This window comes from Ursus arctos, chromosome X, assembly GCF_023065955.2.
Source record: "Ursus arctos isolate Adak ecotype North America chromosome X, UrsArc2.0, whole genome shotgun sequence".
NCBI lineage: Eukaryota > Metazoa > Chordata > Mammalia > Carnivora > Ursidae > Ursus > Ursus arctos.
The window spans coordinates 91,779,116-91,796,105 of NC_079873.1; the positions used below are offsets into that span (position 1 = coordinate 91,779,116).

At 38.6% G+C, this 16,990-nt stretch overlaps 1 long non-coding RNA gene across 5 annotated transcripts in view; it reads right to left on the reverse strand.

Moving 5' to 3' along the window:
• The window catches only part of LOC113241256 (uncharacterized), a 342,792-nt gene that overhangs the window by 26,432 nt on the left and 299,370 nt on the right, over positions 1-16,990 (reverse strand). For 4 of the 5 annotated variants that reach the window (XR_006411968.3, XR_008959991.1, XR_008959990.1 and 1 more), the window contains one exon: positions 1,062-1,138. This is a non-coding gene — a long non-coding RNA (uncharacterized LOC113241256). Of the gene's footprint in view, positions 1-947; positions 1,139-16,990 lie in introns of all 5 variants that reach the window. The other variant, XR_008959992.1, reaches the window with a different exon arrangement.

A 16,990-nucleotide genomic window follows, 5' to 3' on the forward strand; every position in this document is an offset into this window, starting at 1 on the left:
CAGTCTATGGCTCACCTTTTCATCATTGTATCATTGCCGTTTTAAGAGCAAAGGCTTATAATTTTGATGAACTGTAATTTACTACTTTCACTATTAATTTGTTCAAGTTTCTTTAATACATTTTTGTGAAATCCAAGGTTGCTAAGATTATCTCCTGCTTTATTCTTACTTTTATAATTTTTATTCCTAAATTTGGGTCTGTGATACGTTTTCTGTTAATTTTTATATATTGTGTGAAGTTGAGGTTCAGGTTTTTCTGTCTTTGCACATGTCTATGTAATTTTCCCAGCACTTTCCTCAAAAGATCACTCTTTCCCCATGAATTACCTTGGCAAATTTCTCAAAAATCATTTGACTGTATGAGTCAATCTACTTATAAAACCTCTCCTGGGGCGCCTGAGTGGCTCAGTCATTAAGCATCTGCCTTCAGCTCAGGGCGTGATCCCAGGGTCCTGGGATCGAGCCCCGCATTGGGCTCCTTGCTGGGAGCCTGCTTCTTCCTCTCCCACTCCCCTGCTTGTGTTCCCTCTCTCGCTGGCTGTCTCTCTCTCTGTCAAATAAATAAATAGAATCTTAAAAAAACAAAAACAAACAACCCCCCCCAACCTCTCCTGCTCCCTTGATCTATGTTCCTATACTTCCATAAACTCTACAGTGCCGATTATTGTATTTTTCCCAACTTTCTTAGATTATGCTTTACAGGTAACATTGCATGAGCTTAAAGTTATACAGCGTTTTGATTTGATACACATGCATTGTAAAATGATTACCACCAGAGAGTTAGTTAATGCCTCCATTAGATCACAGAATTACCATTTCCCTTTTGTGGTGAGGACATTTACTACTCAGAATTAAGTCGTGGAATTGGTTAGCAAATCCTCCACCTTTATTCTTTTTTTGAAGTTGTATATAAACATTTGAGTAAAGGTGTATGCTAAAGCACTTACCAAGTTATTCTGATGCTGGAAATATCCATCGTTTATTGTCTTCATTGGATTTACTTTTACTTGATTCTTCTAAGGTCAATATGGAGGTGAAAGTTATATGTTAAAAAATGGTACCTGGAAGCCTCCTGGCTTGGGCACTCAATTCGAACTGCGCGAGGACATCATTAATGAAGTTGAGCCGGGGAGTTCGTCTGCCAAGAATATTACGCCATAAATTAATGGCTTAGAAGTGCTACCTACAGGAAATTGCTGAGAGTCAATGCCACTATGTGATTATATTTCATTGATTTCAGCAGCAGTTTTACTCAGCTTTTTTGTAGTTTCTGACTAATGAGGTAAAATTGGTTACTAATGAATATATATGTTCCCGCTTTCTCTTAACTCTTTTCAATATGGAAGCAACTTTAATGTGATGTCTATAAAAGCATAAAAGCAACAGCTACAATTTGAATAATTCATTCAATCAAGTAACTGGATTTTTATAACATCAAATGACCGGTTTGACTTTCATGAAATTGACTGATTGGTTGACACTCTGAAGAGCATTAACTTGTCATCATCATCATTACCATGAAATAGTATTTATGAAGCATCCACAGTCACAAGCGATATAAAGTTAGCCAAATAATCATAGACTCTGCCCTTTAGGAGTTTATGATCTGGAAACTCAACCCATCCAGATGAGCAGGATGCCATTTAGCAAAGTACTGCTGTAGGACTCTGAGAAATGGTACTAAGTGGCTCTGAAAGATCAATTTCCTCACAAAGAGCCAAACTATCAACCAGAAAGTACAGCAACGTATTCGTTGGGTGGATGGAAGTGATCTTCTCAGTTGAGACGGTGCTATTTCGGCTGAATTTGAACTAGAGATATCCTTTCCCCTGAAAAGACTGAAGCAGCACTTAGAGAAAATGACATGTCTGAGCTTCTCAAAAGCAAATTAGTTCTTCAGGAGTCTAGGATCGGGTAATGATGGTGAGGGATGGAGTGGGGAAAATGGAATTTTGGGCATCAGAAAACTAGGTTCTATTTCAACTTTGTTCCTCATGGGTGAGCACTGGGTAATGCATCTAACTTTTCTGTATCTTTGTGTAGTCACCTGTAAATTCAGAAAGCTGTAATCATGCTAAAGCCATCATGATATTTGAAAATTGTGCAGAGATCCTGCAATGAAAAGTGAACCCCAAATGAATTTATACAACTGTTCTTGTCACAACAGTGAATGATTTTTTTCCAACTAGACTGAAAGGTCTATGGTTGTGAAGATAAGTATTTGTATAAAATGCAGTTCTAACTTTCGGAGAGTGTGTATAGGCTGCAGTAGTTTGGATAGAATTTTAAGAGGTAGAAGTGTTTTGTCACGTAGCTCAATTTAGAACTTAGTTTTAGCTGTTAAGAATTAACTATGTCTAATCAATAATTCTATTAGAATTCTCCCCTTTTGGAATAAGCATAGAATGCAAGATTTGAGAAGCCTCTTAGAAATAATGTGATCCTGGGGCGCCTGGGTGGCTCAGTCGGTTAAGCACCGGACTCTTGGTCTTGGCTCAGGTCAAGATCTCCAGGTTGTGGGCCCTAGCCTCATGTTGGGCTCCGCACTCAGCGGGGAGACCGCTTCGCCCTCTCCCTCTGCAGCAACCCCTCCTTGTGCTCTGTCAAATAAATAAATAAAATCTTCACGTGATCCTACTTTATCCTGAAAAACATAATGAAACTTTGAGCATAAACTACTTGCCAAGATCCAGCAACAAGCTGAAAGGAAAGCCAGTGCTAGAATCCAGGATTCCGGACTCCTTATTGCAGTACTTTGGGACATATTCCTGTCTCCTATGGTGGGCGAGAATGGAAAACCACTACAGTACAGTAAGGCAAACCGTAGGAACATTGAAGGGACAGCTGGTATATCTGGGTGGGTCCTAGCATGCCCGAGACACAGCGTTCAAGGTGTGCATATGCTATTTTGGCGTCTCACACGGTCCCGAGGACGCATTCACAGCTCATTAACAAAGCAGGCTATGGGATGAGGAAATTCAAGTAACTTAAAGTTGATACTGCTCAAGGTGGTAGAGTAAAGCCAAACACTCCAGCATGGCGGACACAAAAGTCCATCATCTTTCCACGACACTATGTGCTCCGTGGGAAAAGTGCCATCATCATATTGAAAATTCTTTCCAACCGGCCCAGATGAGTCAACAGCACTGATCAGAGAGGACATTGGGAAGTTCACCTTGAGCAATTCTGTTTTCTCTTCCTAAGGTTTTCCTCCATATTTCATCAATCATGTCCATTCCCAGACATTCAGCCCTACTAAAGCTGTTCTTATCATCCTTTTTAGAAAATTACCTTTCTCATGCTTCTTCAAATTGATCTATTTGCATTATCTTATACTTTTCCTTCTCTGAAATTCTTTATTGCCTAAGTAATGAACTTTAATTATGACTAGGAAGGAAAACAATGATTTTTGTTCTTATACTATGCAGACAGACATGATAGGGCCTAGCTGTGTACTTTTCGTCCACTGTTTCATTTTCACACTGACATTTAATGATTGATATGAACCCTTTTTCGTAACCATGACATAAGAACAGGGCTCACCCAGTCCAATCAGTTTCAGTGCTTCAAAAGCAGACTATGACTGAAAAAATCACAAGCTGAATGAATTCAGAAACAAACAGCCTGAGAGCAATCTATTCATTTGGTGTACACGAGGGAGAATTATGGGTAGACATTAAATAGACTTCGCAAACTCTTGGTAATGTTGTTTACATTAAATAAGGAGTATAAGGTGCTTAGCACATATATAAGAGTTAGGTGTTATCATATATTGCTCTGGATATTATAGAAAGGTACAGAAACTCAAGACAATCTCATTTCATTTGGAGTTTAAAGTCCTAGGAAAGGTTCATTTAGGATTTCGATTTGTTGTTTGAGTCAGTAGCTATTTAGAGATTCACACTATCTGTGTGGGGGAGAATTAGCTAATTATGCAGATGAAATATACAAGTTCTAGATGGATTTATAAAATAAATTGGTATCCTCTCATTTTTTCTTGATATTTGGGATACGTTAATAAGAATTATCCTTCTCTAACTGTATAGTAAATAAATCCTAAGGACCTTAATTGTCAAAGAGCCAATATTTTCCCTCAGGAAGACACGTGAAAAAAAAAATACCACTGCTTGTCTTCCAGTGAAACATGTTCAAATGTGAAGTTGAAACCTGCACATTTGCATGCCCTGATTACTCATAACAGGAGAGGATACTGTATATTTGAATATATAATTACATTCAGCAAATAAAACAGCAAATAAAGAAAGGTTGCTTATTCTCATTGTGGTGAAACATAATCTCGAGAAATATCCACAACTGGATCATCCTTTAGACAGGTACCTGAAAGCTTTGTTTGCCTTTAAAATCATTGATAGGATTTGGCGCTGCCAGCCAGGTGTGTCACCGTGGGCTAGTTTTCTGCCCAGGGGAGTGTGGATTTTGCCTGCAGAGACTCCTCTGGCATCACTGCCTATTTACAACCCAACACAGCACAGGTTGGGCATCTCTGCAGGGCAAAACTTTGTTGTTGTTTTTTTTCAATCTCAAGTATTGTATTACGTATCAACGGGGGAGTTGGAAACTTTCCCCATCACCTACTTTTAAAACAAATGTATAGAGAAATTTGTAAACTTTAACGAACATTCTATTTCTTTCTTGGAAGCTCCTTCCATGTTCTCTCCTATTTAGTTGCATGAGTACATAATTGTTCCAACTCATTCGGGAGTTTTGCTACTTATACAATGCACAAATTGTAATGACGGGAGACTTCAGGTAAGATGTACTATAAAAGGCTAGCTTGCTTTTTGTAAATGTTTGATTTCTTAACTAGGTGAAGACTAGAAAAAAATGGGTCTTTGAGTAAATTTGGAATCGTGTATACTTTTTTTTTTTAAAACACACTGAAAAATAGGCAGGTCTCACTCCTAGAGAAATTCTAGGTGCACATAACTAAACATAGTGATCACACAAAAGAGTAATTTGGACGAATGTGTGACTTAATTTTCAGAGAATTATGTTATTCAATGATTCAAATTAGCTGTGTACTTTGAAAACCCTTTGGGGGCAATAATATTGCACATAACCTAACTATTTTACCCCAGTCAGACCTTTCAGCATGATTTTGAGACGTGTTTGATGATTTGTTCATCTGTATGAAAATGATGAATTAGTACTTTGAAAGAGGATCTGACCTGAGGATTGGAGAATCCATATAATTCAAAACATGCCTATAAGCAGTTACTGATATGTTCTGGTTTTGGAAAGGACACTGTGGGATACACACGGATGTGTCCGAAAATGCGGTGTGTTGAGGGTTGATGAAGGAATTGATATTTTTATCAGTGTAAAAGAAATTAAAGACTATCATTTCTATAGGAAATGTCTCCTATTCAGCCTCTCCCTTCCCTTACTTCCAGTATCACGCTGCTTTTAACACAACCAATAGAGAAGGAGGAGACAGAGTGGCTAGTCATGGTTAAAAACGTTTCTATTGATGCTAATAAGTTAATGAACAGACAAAAGGGCTTTCCGGGCCTTCCCCTCCATGCAAGGCACACAAAAAAGACATTATAAAAAGACAATGAAAAATAACCCGTGGTTTCAATCACTTTTCTTTCTTCTGACTGGTCTTTTTGTCTCAAAGAACTGTGTCAAATCTGGCCTGGTTTTTCCCACAATGCTCCTACTGTGTGGAGTTCACATCGTGGAGCCAAAACACACGGACTGTAGAAAGAGACAAATTTGAGCTCCACCAACTGTACGATCTTAGGCAAGTTGCTTAACTTTTATCTGAGACGCACAGATAATTATCTCTACATAATTAATTTAGCATGTGTGAAATTCTCGTGCACATGGACGCACTTCTCTTTACCTCTTTCATAGCCATACCATTTGGGGATCAAGTATTTATCTGAACATAAAGTCATACCTGATTAAGATAATTTGAAGTAGGGAGAACTACGGATTGCAAATGGAAATGGAAAGCACAGAAAGGAAAGAGTAAGGAAAAAGAGATTTTGTGCCGAAACTTTTGGAAAGATGGAGGAAATATGGAAAATTAAACTAGTCTTAGGATTCTCTTCTTTTGTCAATTAGACACGGGGAAGCTTAACTAGTGGTAGTATCAAGAAGGTTTAGCTCCTCTATAATCTTTACTAGCCCCTCAATGCATTGTTAATCACAAATAACAATACATTTAAGAGCAAGACAATGTGCTCATTACACAAATGCAACCTCAAAATGAGTATTTAACTCCATTATAATGTAAAATACCATTATTCATGCAGAAAAATGAAACTGGACCCCTATATTACAATACACACAAAAATTACTTCAAAATGGATCCAAGACTTAAACTTGAGATGTAATACCAAAAAACTCCTTGAAAACAGAAGGAAGAAGGTACTCAACATTGGTCTTGGCAATGATTTTTTTGGATATTGCACCAAAAGCACAAACAATAAAAGCGAATATCAACAAATAAGACTACATCACCCTTAAAAACTTCTGCAGAGAAAAAGAAACAGAATGAAAAAGCAACCTACAAAATGGGAGAAAATTTTTATAAACCATATTATCGGATTATCAGATAAATATCCAAAATATATAAAGGACTCCTATAACTCAGTAAAAAACAATGAATGTAATTATTTAATAATACCTTTGCCCATCTTTCAAGAAGACAGCCAAATGTCCAACAGATATGCAAAAAGATCATCACTAACCATCAGGAAAATCCAAATCAAAACCAAAATTAGATAGTCATCTCACAGCTGTTAGAATGGCTAGCATCAAGAAAAAGGATTCTGGTTCAAGATGGCAACACGGGGTGCCTGGGTGGCTCAGCTGGTTGGGCGTCTACCTTCAGCTCAGGGTGAGATCTCAGGGTCTTCGGATTGTGCCCTGTGTCAGGCACTTTGCTCAGTGGGCAGCCTGCTTCTCCTTCTCCCTCTGCAGTTCCCCCTGCTTGTGCTCTCTCTCTCACAGACATTCTCTCTCAAATAAATAAAATCTTAAAAAAAAAGGGGGCACCTGGGTGGCTCAGTCGTTAAGCGTCTGCCTTCGGCTCAGGGCGTGATCCCAGCGTTCTGGGATCGAGCCCCACATCAGGCTCCTCCTCTGGGAGCCTGCTTCTTCCTCTCGCACTCTCCCTGCTTGTGTTCCCTCTCTCGCTGGCTGTCTCTATCTCTGTCAAATAAATAAATAAATAAAATCTTTTTAAAAAATCTTAAAAAAAAATGACAACACAGGAAGATCATATACTCCCATCCTTCCACAGACAAGCTGAATCTACAGCTCCCTAAGGAACAAATTCCTGAGGAAAAATATCCTTAGAAATTGACATTTTTTTATTTTTATTTTTTAGAGAGAGAGCATGAGCGAGGGGAGAGGCAGAGGCAATCTCAAGCAGACTCCCAAATGACCGGGGAGCCCAACATGGGGCTCAGTCTCATGACCCTGAGATCATGACCTGACCCAAAACCAAGAGTTGGATGCTCAGCTGACTGAGCCACCCAGGTGCCCCCCCCCCCCAAATTAGTTAACTCTTAAACATTATAAAACTGAGGGGGAAAAAACTCATAAAAGTAGATAGGAGAGGTTAAGACATAATCTCTACATAAATCCTACTCCCAGCATGACGATCTACAATCAGCAAGGACTTCAAAACCTGCAGCTTCCTTGTGAAGAGTAAAGGTTTTGAACCCTACGTGGGGCACTCCAACTTTTAAGACCAGCAGACCAGCATCTGAGAGAGAAAACCACAAAACATTCAGCTGTCACAACGAGTGGAGCTTATGTCCTCAAAACCCACAAGGCTTTAGCAAACTAAGCTAACAAAGGGCTGGTGCACGTGAACTCACCTGCCTGAGGACCCAGTGCAGAAGCAGCCGATCCAGAAGCTCCAGATGTTATGTTAAAAGGTCCTTTGGTTATCTGAAAGCATTGGCCTGAGAGGCAGCCATCTAATGGACCGCCTCTCTGGGAGCCTGCTGGAATACTCTTATGGGACAGAGGCTGGTGGGTACCATCTTGCACTCTCTTTTTACCGTGCTCTAGCTGTCGAGGACAATCTTTTATAAAAGAAAGATTTTATCTGTTTATTTGAGAGAGAGCGTGAGAACAAGCAGGGGGAGGGGCATTGGGAGAGAGAGAAGCAGGTTCCCTGTTGAGCGGGGAGCCTGACATGGGGCTCAATCCCAGGACTGAGTGAAGGCAGATGCTTAACTGACTGAGCCACCCAGGTACCCCTGTTGGTACAGTCTTTAAAAAAACAAGAAACAAAAATAACACGACTCTTTGCTTTTTATTCCCCTCCCCACAACCAATCCTTATAGGGACCATCTTCAAACTCGACGTCTGATATGCTGCAGAGCACCCGTATTTCTAGTGAAGGAGCATTTACACGCATCCGGTGCCCCTATGATTGTGGCTGCTTCCCAGGGACCACCCCCTCAATCACCTGACTCCGTTACCCAGGAGTGTTTGCATTCATGGATCCCACAGGAATGTAACATTGCAAAGTTGGTTCTTAACAGGCTACTACCCCCAGGGCACTGCACAGAAAAGAGATTCAAACACACCAGTCTTTCCATGAAAGAGGCTTATTTGGTTCTCCTGGAGTTTCAGGCTGGGGTGTAAGCTTCAAGTCTGGCACACATTTAGAGGGCTGCAGAATTACTCATTTTTTATTTTTAAGTAAGCTCTATGCCCAACGTGGGGCTTGAACTCATGACCCTGAGACCAAGAGTCCCATACTCCACCAACTGAGCCAGCTAGACACCCTGCAGAATTACTCTTAAGGAATGGAGGCTGGTGGATACCACTTTTGTAGTTTCCTCTTTTGCTACAGCTTGCTGCTTTCTCTAGAAAGGAACTATGAACTCATTTGGAGCCCCAATTTTTCTAACTGTCCCCCAGGAGATACATACTGATTGCCTGTCTCTGGTGGCCAGTGGAGCTTAAATTTATGCCCCCGGAAGACTATATGTATCTGTATACCTCAGTTATGGCTGCTTGAGGGTCAAGTTGCCAATGAGTCTCAATCTGGGTGCTAAGATCCTCCCCTTTGAGATACTGAAAGGTCTTGACACATCCTCAACAACTGGGACCTCTTAAAAATAAAATAGGCTTGGACAATTACAAAGATTTCCTAGACGACCAAGAGCTAGGGCAGGTTCAATGATAAAGATCGCCTCCTACATGAGGCCACTTCTTCAAGAAGGAAGAGGCCGTTGCTTGATCTAATATATAGGAACCATCACACAGTCACGCAAAATGAAGAAACAGAGTAGTATGTTCCAAACGAAAAAAACAGTTATGGTCACGAAGATGCTCACGGAACGTGGGAGAAGATAGGATGAATACAGTGAGAACTTCATGAAAGAGAGTAAAGAAATATTTTTAAAATGACAAACGGAAGTCGCAGAGCCAAACAATACAATAACGAAACTGAATAATATATTAGAGGGCTTCGACAAGAGACTAGATGAAGCAAAAGAGTCAGTGAAATTGGAGACAGGATGTGGAACTCAAGTGCAATAAAAAGAAGAAAGGAGAAAAGTGAAGATAGTTTGTTAGTCTCTCATAAGCTAACATCCACATTATAGGGGTCTCAGAGGAAGAAGAGAGCAAGGGACAGAAATAAGGCCTGAAAACATCCTTAACCTAGGGAAGGAAACAGACATCCAAATCCAGGAAGACCAGAAGAGTTCTAAGTAAGAGAACACAAAGAAATGTACACAAAGATACATTATCTTTAAATGATTTCAGTTTAATTATGAAGAGATAATCGTTAAAGCAGCAAGAGAAAGACAACTTATTGTGAACAAGTGAATCCCCCTAAGACTACGGAGATCTTTTGATAGGAACTTCACAGGCCAGAAGAAACTGGCATGATGTATTCACAGCACTGAAAGGAAGAAGAAATTCCAAGCAAGGATACTCTACCCAGCAAATTTATCATTCAGAATCAAAGGACAGTTTTCCAGACAAGCAAAAGGTAAAGGAGTTCACACCACTAACATAGTGTTATACAAAACATTAAAGGGATCCCTTTAAGCACAAAAGAAAGGGCACTCATTAGAAAGGAGTATGTATATGAAAGTAGATATCTCACTTCAAAGACAAATTGATAGGAGTTGATGAATTGCTCATAAAGCTATTATAAAGGTTAAAAGATGAAGTTAAAATTCCTATAAATACAATAATGAATATTAGGGATGCAGAAGATATAAAAGGTGACCTCAAAGAATGAACTGTGGAGGCAGGGGAAGGTAGAGTAGAAATGTAGAGGAGTCTTACACTTACACTTAACTTGTTATATTTATAGCAATCTATTTAAACTGATAAGTTGTTATATGTAAGTGTCATGGTAACCGCAAAACAAAAACATACATAAATAAAAGACACACAGATAGGAATCTAAGTATAGCAAAGAAAGTAACAAAACTTTATGAAACCCTAACAGAAGAAAAAAGAACAGAGTAACTACAGAACAGACCAAAACACAATGAACAAAATTGCAAAAGTAATTGAACTGCAAACGGACCCAATTTCCCAATGAAAAGACACAGAGTGGCTGAACAGATTAAGAAAACAAGACCTACCTCTATGTGTCGCCTACAGGAAGACACTTCCGATGTAAGGACACATAGAGACTGAAAGTGATGCGACAGAAAAATACATTCTGGGCAAATGAAAAGCAAAAAAAAAAAAAAAGCTGGGGAAGCCACACGTATCAGACAAAATAAGCCTTTAAAACAAAGATGGTAGGGGCACCTGGCTGGCTCAGTCCGAAGAGCATGTGACTCTTGATCTTGGGGTCAAGCCCCACCTTGGGTATGGAGATCACTAAAAACAAACTAAAAAAATGAACTCACAGACAAAGGCATTACTTAATAATAAATAAGTCAATTCCACAAGAGGATATAACATTAGCAAATATGTATAAAACAAATATTGACTGACCAAAAAGCAAAAATTGACAACAAAACATCAATAGTAGGGACTTTAATACTGTACTTACATCAAAGGAGAGATTATCTAGACAGAAAATCAATAACTAAACATTAGCCTTAAATGACAAACTGGACCAGATGGACTTACCAGATTTATAGATATATTAATATTTCATCCAAGAGCAACAAAATACACATTTTTAACAAGTAACGTTTTAACAAGTGCATTCTCCAGGATATATCACTAAGTCGTTCAACAGTCTCAACATATTTTTTAAAGATTTATTTATTTTAGATAGAGACAGAGTGCGTGCGTTCAATGGGGGAGAGGCAGAGGGAGAGGGACAAGCAGACTCCCCACTGAGCACAGAGCCTAACGTGAGGCTACATCCCACAACCCAGAGATCAGGACCTGAGCCAAGACCAAGAGTCGGACTCTTAACTGACTGAGCCACCCAGGCACTTCCAATCTCAATATTTTTTTAAGAAGACTGAAATAATAATCAACATCTTTTCTGACCACAATCTTATGAAACTAAAAATCAATTACAAGAAAAAAAATGGAAAACATGTGCAGGCCAAACAACATGCTAACTAAACGACCAGTGGACCCATGAAGAAATCAAAGAGGAAATTAAAAAAAAAAAAAAAACAACCAACCCTGAGGTAAATGAAAACAAGTATATCAAAGCCTATAGGATGAAACAAAAGCAGTTCCAAGAGGGAACTTCATAGCATTAAATACCTACGGCAGGAAATGAGAAAACTTTAAACAACCTAACATTACACCTAAAGAAACTAGAAAAAAACACAGGAAGCCCGATGTTAGAAGAAAAGAAATGACAGAGATCAGAATGGCAAGAAATGAAATAGACAAGCAATAGACAATAGAAAAGATTGATGACACTAAGAGCTCATTGTTTGAAAAGATAAAATTGACACACATTTGGCTAGAGACACCAAAAAACAAAACAACAACAACAAAATCAAAAAACAAACCCAAGAACGCAAAGTCCATAAGATGGGAGGGACAACTGAAAGCACACGGATATAAAGGCTCTTAAGAGGCCGTGGGACAATCCTACACCAACAAAATAGAAATCTAGATGAAATGGATGAATTCCAAAAGCCATACACTCTACCAACCATAACAAAAATAGAAACATCTGAACAGAGTGATTAATAGTAAGTACACTGAATTAGTATAAACCATCTCCCACTAAATAAAAGGCTGGGACCAGATGGCTTTCCTGGGGGGAATTCAACCAAACATTTAAAAAAGGAATTATTAACAATCCTTCTCAGAGTCTTCCAAAAAACAAAAGAGAAGGAAACACTGAATTTGTTTTAGAAGTCTAGCTTTACCTTGATACCCAAACCAAACAAGGACACCGCAAGAGCAGAAAATAATACGACCCTATCCCTGGTGAATATAGATTTAAAAAACCCTTAATAGAGAATTAAAAGCCAAATTCAAAAACATATGAAAAGGATCAAGCACCATGATCATGTGAGATATGTTCCGAGGAGGAAGGCATGGTTACCATCCACAAATCAATCACGATGATACACCACATGAACAAATCAAGGACAAAAATTGTATGGTAATTTTAAAAGATGCACAAAAAGCATTAAAAGTCTACATTCATTTTTGGTAATAACTCTCAACAAAGTGTCTATACAGGGAATGTACCTGAACATAACAAGGACCACCATATGTAGGAAACTCACAGCTACCATCATACTCAACAGTGAAAAGTTAAAAGGTTTTCCATTAAAATCAGGAACAATGCAAGGATGCCCACTCCGTCCACTTTTATTCAACATAGTACGGCAAGTTGTAAGTGAAGCAATTAGCAAGAGAAAGAAATAAGACACATCCAAATTGAAAAACAGTGAGTGAAACGGTCACCATTTGTAGATGACATATTATATATGGAAACGCTGAAGATTCTATCAAAACACTGTTACAACTAATCAATGAATTCAACAAAGTTGCAGGATACAAAATATCTAAAAATCAGTTGCCATTCTAAACACTACTATTACACTTTCGCAAAGAAAAATTATAATGATTCCAGTTATGATTCCATCAAAGAGAATATACTTAGGAGCATGTTTAATCAAGGAGGTGAGCTACTTTTAAGCTGAAAAAGATTAAGATATCTACAAAACACAGTGAAGATAACAAATGAATGGAAAAATACTCTGTCCTCATGAAAGAAAAATTTCACGAACCTCAGACTCCCAAAGCAATCTACAGAATCGCCACAATTCTAATCAAAATTCCAATGGCATTTTTCACAGAAATGGAACAAACAAACTTTATGGAACCACAAAAGATCCTGAATACCTGAAGCAATCTTGAGAAAGAGTGAGTTGGAGGGATCTTACGCCCTGATTTTAAAGTATAACAAGCTTTAGTAATGAAAACAATACAAAATTCACATAGAGACAGACACACAGGGGCGCCTGGGTGGCCAAGTCGGTTAAGCATGGGACTCTTGAATTTGGCTCAGGTTGTGATCCCAGGGTCGTGAGATCGAACCCCGCATCGGCGTCCGCGTTCAGTGCAGAGTCCACTTGAGATTTTCTCTCTTTCTCTCTCCCTCTCCCCCTCCCGCTGGTGCTCTGATTTTTGTGCATGACAGATGTGCACAGATGTGCTCGCAAATAAAACTTAAAAATACATAGATCAACCGAACAGAATAGAGGGCCCGGAAATAACTGTACGCATGTATAGCCAATTATTTTATGATCAAGGAGCCAAGAACATACAATGGAGAGAGGGACAGTCCTGGCAAATGATGTTGGAAAAACTATACAGCCACATGCAAAAGAATAAAACAGGACCACTCTTTATACCATACACAAAATCTTACTCAGAATGGATTAAAGACTTGAATGTAAGCCCTGAGACGATAAAAGTCCTTAAAGAAAACAGAAGTGGGAAGCTCCTTGACATCTGTCTAGGCCATGAGGTTTTTGGATTTGACACAAAAAGCAGAAGTAACAAGAGCCAAAATAAACAAGTAGGACTACATCAAATTAAAAAGCTTCAGCACAGCAAAGAAAACCATCAACAGAATGACACAGCAATCTGATGAATGGGAGAAAACCTTGCAAAAATTTTATGTATGATAATGGGTTAATACCCCAAATTTAAAAAGATCTTATGCAACTCAATAGCAAAATGAAAAATAACGTAATTAAAATGGGCAAAGCATATGAATAGAAATCATTCTAAAGACATACAGATGACCAACGGGTACATGAAAAGATGATGAATGCCACAAATCAGGGAAATGCAAAACAAAACCAAAGGTCCACTTCACATCTAATAGGATGGTTATTATCAAAAAGACGGGATAACAAGTGTTGGGGAGGATGCGGAGAAAAGGAACCCGTTGAACACTGTTAGTGGGAACGTAAATAGGTGCATTTTGTAAAATAGTATGCAAGTTCCTCAAAAAGAATTAGAAGTGGAACTACCGTATAATCTAGCAATTTACTTCTGAGTATTTACTCAAAACAAAAGCACTTACACATTAAGTTATCTGCACCCATATATTTGTTGAAGTACTATTTACGATAGATAAGATATGGAAAGAATTTAAGTGTCCTTTAATGGATGAATAGATAATAGGGTAATATTCAGCCATAAAAAAGTAAATTTTCCTAATTGCAACAACATTAATGGACTTGAGAGCATTACGCTTAGTGAGATAAGTCTGAGAAAGGCAAGTACTGTGCGATCACTTTTTCTGTGGAAGCTAAAAACACAAAACTTAAAACCAAAATGCCAAGCTTATTTATACATAGATTGGTAGTTGTGCAGGTGGAGGGAGGATGAGAGGGGGTGAAGTAGGTGAACGTGGTCAAAATGCTTACAAGCGGGGCGCCTGGGTGGCTCAGTCATCAAGCATCTGCCTTAGGATCAGGGAGTGATCCCAGGGTCCTGGGATCGAGCCTGGCATCGGGCTCCCTGCCCCGCGGGAAGTCTGCTTCTCCCTCTCACACTCCCCTTGCTTGTGTTCCCTCTCTCGCTGTCTCTGTCAAATAAATAAATAAAATCTTCAAAAAAAATACATACAAACTTCCAGTTATAAAATAAGTCACGGGGCCATAAGGTACATACAGCATGATGCCGATAGTACATAAGACTGTCCTGTGTATTCAAAAGATGCTGAGAGTAAAACTTAAAAGTTTTCACTGCATGAAAACATCATCACTAGTATAATGATGGACAGTTATTGTGATGACTTGGCAATGTATACAAATTTTGAATTATTATGTGGTACCCCCCAAGATTAATATTCCATTTCAAATATACTTGAATTTCAAGAAGTTAGAATGCATCACCATATAGGGTCAATGTGAAATCAGGGCAAACTGTAGGAAAATTAGGCAATAGCGTTAGCCAAGTAAAATCGTCCTAATTTTTCATGCAGTCAATATTTGCTTAGGTGGGGTAAGTACTAGTTCTTAAAAAGGGGAATTAGAGCGATTATTGTGAACAAATATTTGCTTTCTTTTAGGTCAGTGACATGGGAAAAGGTCAAAGGAGTTAAGAATTGCAAGATGAACACTAGTACGATAAAATGTGGATTAGATCAATACATTTGACTTTTGGTGAACAGATTTTTAAGCTTTAGAGGAAAAAACTGCAATCAACCAAAAAATAAATTCACAATGGGAAAGATGAACATTTTCATTAGTTATTCAAAGTAATATAATGAACTCATTTTCCTCTCTGAACTTCAGTTTCCTCAGGTATACATTATGTGGCTAGACCACATTGTCTTTACATGGGATTATTTTGGAATAATTCTATATTTGCCAAGAAATTACAGAGAATTCAATAGACTTCCTTTTTTTTTTTAAGATTTTATTTTTAAGCAATCTCTACACCAACGTGGGGCTTGAACTCACAACCATGAGATCAAGAGTCGCACGCTCCACCAACTGAGCCTGCCAGGCACCCCCCCAATAGACTTCTTAACCAGTTTCTGTTATTGTTAACATCTTAGAACACCATGGTAGATTTGCCTAAACTAAGAAACCAACGTTGGACAATTACTATCAACTAAAGCCTAGATTATATTTCACTTTCAGTTTGCTTTTGTCTTTTTGTTCTTTTGGCTTTTTTTTTTTTTAACTACTATCCTTCAGTTCCAGGATCTAATCCACATTTGCCTTTAGTCATCGTGTCTTCTCAGTATTCTCTGCTATGTGACAAATTTTTGACAATTTTTGATTCTTCGTTGACTTTTCATGACCTTTCATGTTTGGTGTAGTAGTATGGTCAGATATTTTTATAGAATGTAACTCAGTTGGGGTCTTAAATTCCCTTTTCTTATCATTAGCCTGAGGTTATGGGATTTGGGTAAGGATACCAAAGAGGTGAAGCACCCTTCTCGTCACGTCACATCAGGGAGTATGTGATAGGGGCATGACTGATCACTGGTGGTGGGGAAATTGAACACTTAGTTAAAGTAGATCCATACTAGTTTTCTATGGCTGACACAACAAATTGTCAAAACTCATTGGCTTGTAACAATACAAATATATTAACATAGAGTCCGGAGTTCAGAAAGTCCCACATTGATCTCACAAGGCTGAAATGAAGGTGTTGGCAGGGCTGCGTGTCTTTCTAAAGAGTCTAGGGAAGAATATATTTCCTTGCCTTTTCAACTTCTAGAGACCACTCATATCCCTTGGCTCATTGCCTCCTTCTTCTGTCTTCGAGGACAGCAACTGAAAGCCAGCTCCTTCTTATATTTCATCACTCTGACTCTGCTTCCCTTGTATCGCCTTGTGACACTGTGATCTTCACTTCCCTATGTAAGCATTCATGATATTACGTTGGACTTGCCCAGTTAATCCAGGACAGTCTTCCTGTCTTAAGGTCAGCTGATTAGCAAATTTAATTCTATTTTCAACCTTAATTCCCATTTATCCTGTAAATATATAAATATATTTATATATTCACAGATTCCTGGGATCAGGACATAAACATCTCAGGGGAGGTGGGC